The sequence below is a fragment of the Nerophis ophidion genome, linkage group LG17 (assembly GCF_033978795.1).
Source record: "Nerophis ophidion isolate RoL-2023_Sa linkage group LG17, RoL_Noph_v1.0, whole genome shotgun sequence".
Taxonomy (NCBI): Eukaryota; Metazoa; Chordata; class Actinopteri; order Syngnathiformes; family Syngnathidae; genus Nerophis; species Nerophis ophidion.
The window spans coordinates 44,064,410-44,077,892 of NC_084627.1; the positions used below are offsets into that span (position 1 = coordinate 44,064,410).

General features: G+C 42.7%; 1 protein-coding gene across 1 annotated transcript in view; it reads right to left on the minus strand.

Annotated features, from left to right (window-relative positions):
* Nucleotides 1-436: 436 nt before the first annotated feature.
* The window catches only part of il11ra (interleukin 11 receptor subunit alpha), a 109,707-nt gene continuing 96,660 nt past the window's right edge, over nt 437-13,483 (minus strand). The window contains exon 12 of the mRNA XM_061877008.1: nt 437-7,293. The gene's annotated coding sequence lies outside the window, so the exon portion shown is untranslated. The remainder of the gene's footprint in view (nt 7,294-13,483) is intronic.

Sequence of the window (13,483 nt, forward strand, 5' to 3'; positions counted from 1 at the left end):
TTTTTCAAAATGATTCTTACATCTCAATAAAAAAAATACCCAAAATTTGTGTGAGATGAAAAAAGAGGCACCCAGAAAGTTTGCACGTATGTGATATTTAAGTAGTATTTATTTTTTGACATTTTTTTATTTAATGCCTAAATGGGACAAAACAGCCATATCAACATTTGTCCACCAGATGGAGCCAAAGAACCAAACGGAAATTACGGTATTCGTTTTTCATAATCTGCGTTTCAAAATAAAATGTTTTTTCCATTTGTATACTATTATTATCATGGTTTAAAAGTGAATATGTGGACTATTTTGGACATTTAGTCAATTATTTAAATTCAATTTTGTTTTATCCACATCTTAGGTGTACTCACATCCTTACATCCCAATAAATAACACCCTAAATGTGTGTGAGATGAAAAAAAGAGGCGTCCAAAAAAGCGTGTGCTGGTGTGATAATAAAATAGTATTTATTATTTTACAGAAACATTACAAAGACAATAAGGAAAGAGCATCTTATGTGATATCTGACAAACACGTGAAGCTTAAAAAAACAAAAACAAACAATTATGTACATCTGAGGATGGATGCGTGCTTTAAAAGATAAAGAAAAACATCAGGCACCTTCTGGCATCACATACTGCACAGGAAAAAGGCTCACAGGAAATGATGGACATCTTCTAATACTGCACTTTGCCCAGAGAAAATTGTAATGTTTCCCCCCCCCCAAAAAATTGTCCTTACTTTATTATTGTGAATGGTATTAAAATGCAGCATATTAATTTCATCCGGTCGGTCCAACATCAAATATTCCAAAAGCCAATAAAAAATGGAGTCAAATGTGTTGAAAGAGTAAAAATAAAATACCAACGCATAGTTCTACAAAGTGACTTTTCTGCATTGGACATTGCAACAGATGAGTATTGTGAGCTGATTGAGTATTTAAAGGCCTACTGAAAGCCACTACTAGCGACCACGCAGTCTGATAGTTTATATATCAATGATGAAATATTAACATTGCAACACATGCCAATACGGCCGCTTTACTTTACTAAATTGCAATTTTAAATTTCCCGCAAAGTTTCCTATTGAAAACGTCGCGGAATGATGACGCGTGTTTGTGACGTTATTTTCATCGCGTTAATACACACTAATTTGGGCATCTGTGTTGCTGAATCTTTTGCGATTTGTTCAATTAATAATGGAGACGTCAAAGAAGAATGCTGTTGGTGGAAAGCGGTGGATTGCAGCTGCCTTTAGCACCGAGACACATCCGGTGTTTCTTAGTTTGTTGTGAAGCTTTAACACAGAGCGGTCAAGCGAACATGTTTCTCTACGTCAACCAGCAAGTTTTCGGATGGGAAAATTGTGATATTAAGTCGTCTCTTACCGGAAACTTGAGTGGATTATGCGAACTCCCTGAGAGACGTTCACCGCTGCCCTCCGACTTTCAGGTATGACTTTATAATCCCACTAAAACACTATTAACACAATAAGCAGATAAGGGATTTTCCAGAATTATCCTAGTAAATGTGTCTAATAACATCTGAATCGCTCCCACTGCCGTCGCCTTTTTTAAATTCTTTTTTTAGTGCTTCACTCTAACTTGAAGCACTAAAAAAAAAAAATAATAATAAAAAAAAATTATGTGCGATTCTGTTCATAACTTTTATGGACAGAATTTCTAGGCGCAGTCAAGGCGTTGAGGGGTTCCGGTTTGGTGACCGCGGGATTGGGTCTCTGCTTTTTGCAGATGATGTGGTCCTGATGGCTTCATCTGACCGGGATCTTCAGCTCTCACTGGATCGGTTCGCAGCCGAGTGTGAAGCGACCGGAATGAGAATCAGCACCTCCAAGTCCGAGTCCATGGTTCTCGCCCGGAAAAGGGTGGAGTGTCATCTCCGGGTTGGGGAGGAGACCCTGCCCCAAGTGGAGGAGTTCAAGTACCTAGGAGTCTTGTTCACGAGTGAGGGAAAAGTGGATCGTGAGATCGACAGGCGGATCGGTGCGGCGTCTTCAGTAATGCGAACGTTGTACCGATCCGTTGTGGTGAAGAAGGAGCTGAGCCGGAAGGCAAAGCTCTCAATTTACCGGTCGATCTACGTTCCCATCCTCACCTATGGTCATGAGCTTTGGGTCATGACCGAAAGGATAAGATCACGGGTACAAGCGGCCGAAATGAGTTTCCTCCGCCGGGTGGCGGGGCTCTCCCTTAGAGATAGGGTGAGAAGCTCTGCCATCCGGGAGGAACTCAAAGTAAAGCCGCTGCTCCTCCACATCGAGAGGAGCCAGATGAGGTGGTTCGGGCAACTGGTCAGGATGCCACCTGAACGCCTACCTAGGGAGGTGTTTAGGGCACGTCCAACCGGTAGGAGGCCACGGGGAAGACCCAGGACACGTTGGGCTGGCCTGGGAACGCCTCGGGATCCCCCGGGAAGAGCTGGACGAAGTGGCTGGTGAGAGGGAAGTCTGGGCTTCCCTGCTTAGGCTGCTGCCCCCGCGACCCGACCTTGAATAAGCGGAAGATGATGGATGGATGGATTCACTCCAACTTTCCTCATCCACAAATCTTTCATCCTCGCTCAAATTAATGGCGAACACGTCGCTTTCTCGGTCCGAATTGCACTTGCTGCTAGTGGATATGATTATAAACAATGTTCAGATGTGAGGAGCTCCACAACCCGTGACATCACGCGCACATCGTCTGCTACTTCCGGCACAGGCAAGGCTTTTTTATTAGCGACCAAAACTTGCGAACTTTATCATCGATGTTCTCTACTACATCCTTTCAGCAAAAATATGGCAATATCGAGAAATGATCAAGTATGACACATAGAATGATCCCCGTTTAAATAAGAAAATCTCATTTCAGTAGGCCTTTAAACCAAAAAAAGGAGCTTCATATAACTGGGGAAGGCAACGAAAAATACACAATGTTGGGAACTCATACATGGAGATTATAACCCACATTATTTATGATACAATATTTCCTCACAAACGTTCAATATTTGATGCATTTTCCATGAATTCCATCCGATGACAATAAACTATGGAGTTCATCTACTATCCCAACAAGGTTATGTACAAAACAACATACACGTGTGTTTGTGTCCATAAAGTAGATGTGATGTATAAAACAAGTCTTCACACACCAGCTTGACTTCTATGCACAGGAGGTCCGTTTTCTCTACGGACCGCACAGCTTTGGAGAAAAACGTCCTCCGCGGACGACACGCACGGAAGATGAAGAGTGAAAGAAACCCGAATGCGTTAAAATTTGAGGTATTTTGGGGGCTTTTCCATGAGCACAAACCGCCCCCAGACGTCGTTCTTTTACAAAGGCAGTTCCGAGTGAGTTACAAGTTGACTTGTCAGGTAACCATGGCAACCGACTATCTCGTCAGGCCGCAAAGACGGCTGTGCACACAAAAGAACTGGACCTGACCCGGCTGCCGTGGAACAGTTCTCACCTCGCTTGCTGCCGTTTCTCATTTAGCAGGGATTTACAACTATTTAGCCAGGTCAAAAAAATATATATATATGAGTAAAAAAAAAAAAAAAGGTGGCTGCGAACTAACCCCGCTAAAAGTTTTTTTGTCCACTTTCTAAGTAGAGAGCGCCCGTCCTGACCACATGACCGAGAAGGTCCCCCCCCCCCCCTCAAAACGCCAGCCCGGGCCTCTGCCCACCAGACTTGTTGCTAAAACCTCTCCTGGCGAGGAGGAGCAGTTTAAACGCAGTTTCTAGAAATGTTGTGAGGTGCAGAGGAAAAGCTAAGATGAAGGATTACTTAGTCCGAGGTCACGAGTGCCTGGCACACTCATTAGCTGTATTGACACGATGTAAGTGTTTCATAATCAAGTCAGCTGCCATCTGCTGGATTAAAACAAATCAATCAATCAATCAATCAATCAATGTGTATTTATATAGCCCTAAATCACACGTCTCAAAGGTCTGCACAAAGCACTACGACTACGACATCCTCAGAAGAACCCACATAAGGGCAAGAAAAACTCACACCCAGTGGGACGCTAGTGACAATGATGACTATGAGAACCTTGGAGAGGACCTCAAATGTCTACATTTGACCTGCGAATACAGTCGTGGTCAAAAGTTTACATACACTTGTAAGAAACATAACGTCATGGCTGTCTTGAGTTTCCAATAATTTCTACAACTGTCAGAGGGGTCACCAACCTTTTTGAAACCAAGAGCTACTTCTTGGGTACTGATTAACGCGAAGGGCTACCAGTTTGATACACACTTAAATAAATTGCCAGAAATAGCCAATTTGCTCAGTTTGCCTTTTATATATGTATATATAAATGGGTATTTGTGTCCGTCATTCCGTCGTACATTTTTTTTCCTTTTACGGAAGGTTTTTTGTAGAGAATAAATGATGAAAAAAACTATTTATTGAAAAGGTCGGTAATGCGGACGTTGTACCGATCCGTTGTGGTGAAGAAGGAGCTGAGCCGGAAGGCAAAGCTCTCAATTTACCGGCCGATCTACGTTCCCATCCTCACCTATGGTCATGAGCTTTGGGTCATGACCGAAAGGATAAGATCACGGGTACAAGCGGCTGAAACGAGTTTCCTCCGCCTCCCTAGGGAGGTGTTTAGGGCACGTCCAACCGGTAGGAGGCCACGGGGAAGACCCAGGACACGTTGGGAAGACTATGTCTCCCGGCTGGCCTGGGAACGCCTCGGGATCCCCCGGGAAGAGCTAGACGAAGTGGCTGGGGAAAGGGAAGTCTGGGTTTCCCTGCTTAGGTTGTTGCCCCCGCGACCCGACCTCGGATAAGCGGAAGAAGATGGATGGATGGATGAAAAAAGGAAAAATTTAATTTTGAATTATAGTTTATCTTAAATTTCGACTCTTTAAAATTCAAAATTCAACCGAAAAAAGAAGAGAAAAACTAGCTAATTTGAATCTTTTGGAAAAAATTAAAAAATGAATTTATGGAACATCATTAGTGATTTTTCCTGATTAAGATTAATTTTAGAATGTTGATGACATGTTTTAAATAGGTTAAAATCCAATCTGCATTTTGTTAGAATATACGACAAATTGGACCAAGCTATATTTCTAAAAGACAAATCATTATTTCTTCTAGATTTTCAAAAAAAATGTTATGAAAGAAATTCAAAAGACTTTGAAATAAGATTTAAATTTGATTCTAAAGATTTTCTAGATTTGCCCGAATAATTTTTTTAAATTTTAATCATAATAAGTTTAAAGAGATATTTCACAAATATTTTTCGTCAAAAAAAAAGAAGCTAAAATTAATAATTAAATTAAAATGTATTTATTATTCTTTACAATAAAAACAATAAATTTACTTGAACATTGATTAAAATTTTCAGGAAAGAAGAGGAAGGAATTTAAAAGGTAAAAAGGTATATGTGTTTAAAAATCCTAAAATCATTTTTAAGGTTGTATTTTTTCCCTCAAATTGTCTTTCGGAAAGTTATAAGAAGCAAAGCAAAAAAAAAAAATGAATTTATTCAAACAAGTGAAGACCAAGTCTTTAAAATATTTTCTTGGATTTTCAAATTCTATTTGAGTTTTGTCTCTCTTAGAATTAAAAATGTCGAGCAAAGCGAGACCAGCTTGCTAGTAAATATATAAAATGTAAAAAATAGAGGCAGCTCACTGGTAAGTGCTGCTATTTGAGCTATTTTTAGAACAGGCCAGCGGGCGACTCATCCGGTCCTTTCGGGCTACCTGGTGCCCGCGGGCACCGCGTTGGTGACCCCTGTGTTAGAGTGATTAGAGCACAAAAAACATTCATGAAGTTTGTCTAAGACCCCTGTTTTATGAATTTATTATGGATCTACAGAAAATGGGAGCAAATCTGCTGTCTGTTGAAACAAAAATGGAGCAATATGTTTGGCAGAGAAAAGGTGAGGCCTTTAATCCCAGCAACACCACACCTACCGTCAAGCATGGTGGTGCTAGTATTATGGTCTGGGACTGTTTTGCTGCAAATGGAACTGGGGCTTTAAATGGGACGTTGAAAAAGGAGGATTACCTCCAAATTCTTCAGGACAAGCTAAAATTATCAGCCCGGAGGTTGAGATGGTTTCCTGTGGACGGGACTCTGAACTGAACTCTCGCGGCTGTGTTGGAGCCACTATGGATTGAACTTTCACAGTACCATGTTAGACCCGCTCGACATCCATTGCTTTCGGTCCCCTAGAGTGGGGGGGGGTTGCCCACTTCTGAGGTCCTCTCCAAGGTTTCTCATAGTCAGCATTGTCACTGGCGTCCCACTGGATGTGAATTCTCCCTGCCCACTGGGTGTGAGTTTTCCTTGCCCTTTTGTGGGTTCTTCCGAGGATGTCGTAGTCTTAATGGTTTGTACAGTCCTTTGAAACATTGATTGATTGATTGAAAGGAATGGCTAAATCAGGCTAGAATGAAGGTATTAGAATGGCCTTCCTAAAGTCCTGACTTAAACGTGTGGACAATGCTGAAGAAACAAGTCCATGTCAGAAAAGCAACACATTTAGCTGAACTGCACCAATTTTGTCAAGAGGAGTGGTCAAAAATTAAATCGTGGATGGCTACCAAAAGTGAGTGAAACTTGCCAAAGGACATGTCAGCAAATATTAACATAGCTGTATGTATACTTTTGACCCAGTGACATTTTCAGTAGAGCCATAATAAATTCATAAAAGGAGCAAACTTCATGAATGTTTTTAGGTGACCTGTGAAGGAGCCAAAGGTGCATCAAACAAATATATAATGTCATTGAAATTTACATTTCACACAGAACATTTGTCTGCTAGGACACGTGAGCACTCAAGGTTTTGCTTGGTATGTCTTCTTTTAACGCGGGTGTGGCGTGAGCAGGCTTCATTCTGTGGGTGTCTTCAGTGGATGCATGGTCAGGAAGAGGTATTACCAGAAGGAACAAACAAGAGGAATTAAAAAAAACAAACAAATCTGACGTCTGTCGGATTGAAGTTCTCAGCTGCCTTCCTTCAGGCCTCCTTGCCTTAATGTGAGCACGCGACTCCTCGCCAAAACAAAAGTGTATTTTGGACTTGACTTCCTGTCGCAGTTCGTCTTCTAAAGAATGAGTCCAACATATCCCACTGGAGGCCCTCGGCATGCTGGGAAATGACCACTGCCGGTCTTACCTGACATTGTTCTGACTGGGGCCAGACCCCCGACGCCCTTTAGTGCCTCCGTGGATCCTGACGGGATTCTGCACTTGAATATGGGAAGTCCGCATGATGTCCTAATAGAGCAGCCCTAGAACGGGCTGAGGAGGAGATGATGTCTGACATCAACCTGAAATGAGAGACAAGGAGCCACGTTCAAGCATTTCTAGAACAGTAAGTGGTGCTATGAAGACATTTTGCCAAAAGTATTTGAACACCCGTCCAAATAGAATAGACTTTATTGTTCCAACTATGGTGGGATCACACTTCTCAGCCTTCCCGGTAAGGTTTATTCAGGTGTACTGGAGAGGAGGCTACGCCGGATAGTCGAACCTCGGATTCAGGAGGAACTGTGTGGTTTTCGTCCTGGTCGTGGAACTGTGGACCAGCTCTATACTCTCGGCAGGGTTCTTGAGGGTGCATGGGAGTTTGCCCAACCAGTCTACATGTGCTTTGTGGACTTGGAGAAGGCATTGGACCGTGTACCTCGGGAAGTCCTGTGGGGAGTGCTCAGAGAGTATGGGGTATCGGACTGTCTTATTGTGGCGGTCCGCTCCCTGTATGATCAGTGTCAGAGCTTGGTCCGCATTGCCGGCAGTAAGTCGAACACATTTCCAGTGAGGGTTGGACTCCGCCAAGGCTGTCCTTTGTCGCCCATTCTGTTCATAACTTTTATGGACAGAATTTCTAGGCGCAGTCAAGGCGTTGAGGGGTTCCGGTTTGGTGACCGCAGGATTAAGTCTCTGCTTTTTGCAGATGATGTGGTCCTAATGGCTTCATCTGACCGGGATCTTCAGCTCTCGCTGGATCGGTTCGCAGCCGAGTGTGAAGCGACCGGAATGAGAATCAGCACCTCCAAAATGGGAGCAAATCTGCTGTCTGTTGAAACAAAAATGGAGCAATATGTTTGGCAGAGAAAAGGTGAGGCCTTTAATCCCAGTGTGGCGGGGTTCTCGCCCGGAAAAGGGTGGAGTGCCATCTCCGGGTTGGGGAGGAGACCCTGCCCCAAGTGGAGGAGTTCAAGTACCTAGGAGTCTTGTTCACGAGTGAGGGAAGAGTGGATCGTGAGATCGACAGGCGGATCGGTGCGGCGTCTTCAGTAATGCGGACGTTGTACCGATCTGTTATGGTGAAGAAGGAGCTGAGCCGGAAGGCAAAGCTCTCAATTTACCGGTCGATTTACGTTCCCATCCTCACCTATGGTCATGAGCTTTGGGTCATGACCGAAAGGATAAGATCACGAGTACAAGCGGCCGAAATTAGTTTCCTCCGCCGTGTGGCGGGGCTCTCCCTTAGAGATAGGGTGAGAAGCTCTGCCATCTGGGAGGAACTCAAAGTAAAGCCGCTGTTCCTCCACAACGAGAGGAGCCAGATGAGGTGGTTCGGGCATCTGGTCAGGATGCCACCCGAACGCCTCCCGAGGAAGGTGTTTAGGGCACGTCCAACCAGTAGGAGGCCACGGGGAAGACCCAGGACACGTTGGGAAGACTATGTCTCCCGGCTGGCCTGGGAACGCCTCGGGATCCCCCGGGAAGAGCTAGACGAAGTGGCTGGGGAAAGGGAAGTCTGGGCTTCCCTGCTTAGGCTGTTGCCCCCGCGACCCGACCTCGGATAAGCGGAAGAAGATGGATGGATGGACTTTATTGTTATTATATTTGCATATAATGAGATTAAAGACTCCAATTTAAGGTGCGGTAGTGGGAACAAATATGGGGTAAAAATAAATAACACAAGAGAAAAGGAAAAAACTAACAATTGAAATAAATAGACTACTATCCAATAAAAATAATAAGCAATCCTGTACAATATACAAAACACTATAGAAATACAAAATACTGTACAATATACTAAACACTGTAGAAATAAAAAATACTGTACAATATACAGAACAAGACAAGAGTACCGAAGTAATAAATAACAATCAGTTATCGAAGGGTAGTATTGCACAGTAGGGTATTAGGGCAGGATATTGTGTAGGGGCGAATTATTATTATTATTATAGTTCAACATGGTGACAGTTTTGGGAAAGAAGCTGTCTCTTTTTCAGGAGGGTCACCTGACCACTGTGACGCGTTGCCTATCAGCTGTTCTTATAGGCGTGGCCATACAGGCATACCTGTCAAGTCCACCTGGTTAGCTCTATCCAATATTTCTTGATGGTTAATGGAGGAGGGAGTCCCAGGTATGATCCCTCATCCCGATTAATGGTTTCCTTGGGCTGCTTCCTTAGTTCGATCGCCTCCTTAGTCCATCGTTTGAATGTGTTACTTTCCGTGCCGATGATTTTGCCGTTGTCCCGGTCATGTGGTTATTTGGCTGATTTGAAGATTTCCTGTTTGGATTTTTGTTTTAGGCTTCTTGTAAACCTCCCAGTTGTCTCTTTTTCGCATTGTTTCTGATGTTCTTTCTTCCTTGTGTTGAATGTCCTCGCGGTTTCTCCCATGTAGGATTTTTTTGCAGGATTTCGTAAATGACATTGCATTTCTTGTTTTGTTCTATTTTGTCTTTTGGATGCACAAGTAACTGTCTTTTCTGCCTGTTTAGCCACGCCTATAAGAACAGCTGATGGGCAACACGTCACGGTGGTCGGGTGACCCTTCTGAATAAGACTGCAGACGACAAATTCCATCCAATGCACCAAAAATACGGTCTGATTACAAGAACATTTAAAAAAGTATATGAATAAGAAGACATAACGACCCTTTTTGAGCAGCCTATTATATGTGTTTGTTGTTTATGGCAACACAAGGCCTGCTTTTAGTGAAATGTAATGGTCAAAATGGTGTTCAATGACCTCAACCAAGTTAAATGTTTGTTTACTTGCCTGACTACCATGTCACTTTTTTTCTTTTAACTCTGCAAAAAGGATTTAGCATAAGCAAGCAAGCCCTTCAGGTTTATAATTAGCTTCACCACAGAGGCCGTGTGTGTGCCCTGCACAACTATCTCCCAAAACGGGCAAAGCTGGAGAAGACGCACAACCACTCGTGTGGGAATTGGACGTATTCAGAACACATGTGCAACAACAAAGTTAGAAAAAGAGATAAAATTGTGTATTCATGCAGAAAGCAGATACTGGGATGGACTGGTTTTAGTACTTAAAACCCACAGCACAGAGTCAGCGCTTCTAAAAGTTTTTAACGATATCCTCCTGTCAACTGATTCCGGCAAATATGTCGTCCTGGTGCTTTTAGATCTGTCTGCTGCGTTTGACACCGTCGACCATCCCACCTTAATCACTCGTCTTGAGAACTGTGTGGGTATTAAGGGCGCCGCCCTCAACTGGTCAGGTCGTATCTAGTCGACAGGAGTTTTTGTGTAAAAATAGACAGTTTTGTGTCTTCCACAGCTCCTATACCACAGGGCTCAATCCTTGCCCCAATCTTATTTGCGCTTTACCTTCTCCCCCTTGGTTCTATTTTTAGGAAGTATGGCATTGCATTTCATTTTTATGCCGATGATTGCCGGATCTATTTTCCCATGGCACAAAACAACACAGTTCAACGTCTCATTGACTGCCTACACGACATCAAAGCCTGGCTTCCAGCTAACTTCCCGAGTCTAAATGAAGACAAAACAGAAGTTATGTTGTTCGGTCCAAGTCGCTCTCCATCCCCCAACGTTGACCTCGGCACTCTGACCCCGTATCTCAGCGACTGTGTCACAAACCTGGGGGTAAAGTTTGACTTAGATTTTAAATTCGAAAAACAAATCAGCAGCGTCGTTCAAAAAAGCTTTTATCTATTACGCCAAATAGCGAAAGTGAAACCGCTTCTGTCAGGACATGACCTCGAGAAATTCATTCACGCCTTTATCTCGAATCGTTTAGACTACTGCAATGCCAGGCCTCCCTCTGCTGCTCGTCTGCTAACACAGACCCGCAGACGTGAGCACATCACCCCTATATTAGCGTCCCTTCACTGGCTCCCTGTGCGTTATCAAATCAATTTTTAAACTCCTTCTATTTGTTTTTAAATGTCTAAACAACCTCGCACCAACATATCTCTCCGACCTCCTTCAGCCTTACTGCCCCACTCGATCCCTAAGATCAGCCGATCAGCTGCTACTGACGGTCCCTGACACAAGGCTGAAGCTTAGAGGTGACTAGAGCTTTCGCTGCTGCTCCCAAGTTCTGGAACGACCTATCTCTGAGTGTTAGACAAGCCTCCTCTCTTCCTGTTTTTAAATCTCTCTTAAAAACATACTTTTATTCCTTGACTTTTAACTCTAAGTGATATCCATCCTGCAATGGCGCCCCATTATACACCTGCTGTGAACCTGTTTTTATGTTTTATTTATTTATTTTGTATCATGTTCTGTTTGTGTTGTGTTGTTTGCTCGGTGCCCGTATTATATTTTAACCTGTCCATTGTACAGCACTTTGGCTACCCCTGTGGTAAATTTTAAATGTGCTTTATAAATAAAGTTGATTTGATCTGTGATTTGAGTTTTAAAATTATGAAAATGTTACATCATGGTTACTGTGACCACAAGTATCACGATTATTACTATCCTGGCGGTATTGTTGAGTGTGCTCAAAGAGTACTTATACACACACTGAAATATTTTGACCATATTTCTACTTTAATTACTAAAATAAACAACCACACTGTCAGAAAACACACTATTTTGCATGTTTTGTGTTTCTTAACTTCACTGGCAGTGTTTTAGTCTTGATGGCTGAGCTTTTATTGTCTTAAATGTTGCTTTGCACTGTAGCACTTTATTTACATGAAAATTCCAAAACAAATAAAATATATTTCTGGACCCAAATATATATTATGGACCGCAATGAGCCTTATACCTTTTTAAAGCATTATAAGGATACAATTCTTTAAGATGTCAAATATCTTCTCAGTCAATCAGTCAATATTGTTATTTAATATTTTTGGTGGGCGTCGTGGCGTCCTACTCTGCTCAGCAATCCTTGAAAGCACCATAAAACATATTTCTCTAAAAATAAAACCATCACTGTGTTCCAAGAGAGCACAGCTTGTAAGTTTAATTTGCACAATTGAATAAATGTGAGTGTGAATGTTGTCTGTCTATCTGTGTTGGCCCTGCGATGAGGTGGCGACTTGTCCAGGGTGTAACCCGCCTTCCGCCTGAATGCAGCTGAAATAGGCTCCGGCGACCCCAATTGGGACAAGCGGTAGAAAATGGATGGAATAGTTTAGTTGTACAGACAGAAATGTGTTTATATAAGTTTAAATTGGGGTATATTGTTTTTTAGTAATTTCCAAATAATTAATATACTTTATATATTATATTAATTTAAATATAAACAGTGCCAATTTAGAGACGTGACCTAGGATTTATAGCATAAAATGGAAATCTATTTTCAACAGGGAACTGTACCAGATTGCTTTAAAATCAAAATCGCATCAAATCTAATCGCTACATTTTGAAATGTGTCATTTCTGACTGGTATCGTTCTCCAGGTGTCTGGGTAAGTAATCGATCACCTCTCATTGGAGAGATGCAAACCGTTGCAAATAAACCATGCAAATAAATAAATGTCATTACATTTTATTCATTCTTTGTTTTTTTCAAGTTGTAAGGAAGGCCATTTAGATTAGATTAGATAGTACTTTATTTATTCCGTCAGGAGAGTTCCTTCAGGAAAATTACAATTTTCAGCACAATCCCATTCAAGATCAGACAAACATTACAGGGAGACAGAACAGGATCGCTGAGATTTAAATTTGAGAGTAAATTTGAGATTCAAGTTGTAAGGAAGGCCATTTGATTCCCACTAATATTCGCAGTGAGGTCATCTGGCGATCCATTTTTGGGATTAACGATAAGCGGTCTAAAAATTGCTAAACTGGTGCATACATTTGCAAACATCCATCCATCCATTTTCTACCGCTTATTCCCTTTTGGGGTCGCGGGGGGCGCTGGCGCCTATCTCAGCTACAATCGGGCGGAAGGCGGGCTACACCCTGGACAAGTCGCCACCTCATCGCAGGGCCAACACAGATAGACAGACAACCTTCACACTCACATTCATACACTAGGGCCAATTTGGTGTTGCTAATCAACCTATCCCCAGGTGCATGTCTTTGGAAGTGGGAGGAAGCCGGAGTACCCGGAGGGAACCCACGCATTCACGGGGAGAACATGCAAACTCCTCACAGAAAGATCCCGTGCTTGGATTTGAACCCAGGACTGCAGGAGGTTCGTATTGTGAGGCAGACGCACTAACCCCTCTGCCACCGTGAAGCCCATTTGCAAACATGTTGCTTTAATTCTGTTTTTCTATCTGACTCCAGAGATGAATGGCAGGGTTCCAGTATATGAAACCCTGCCACCAGGGA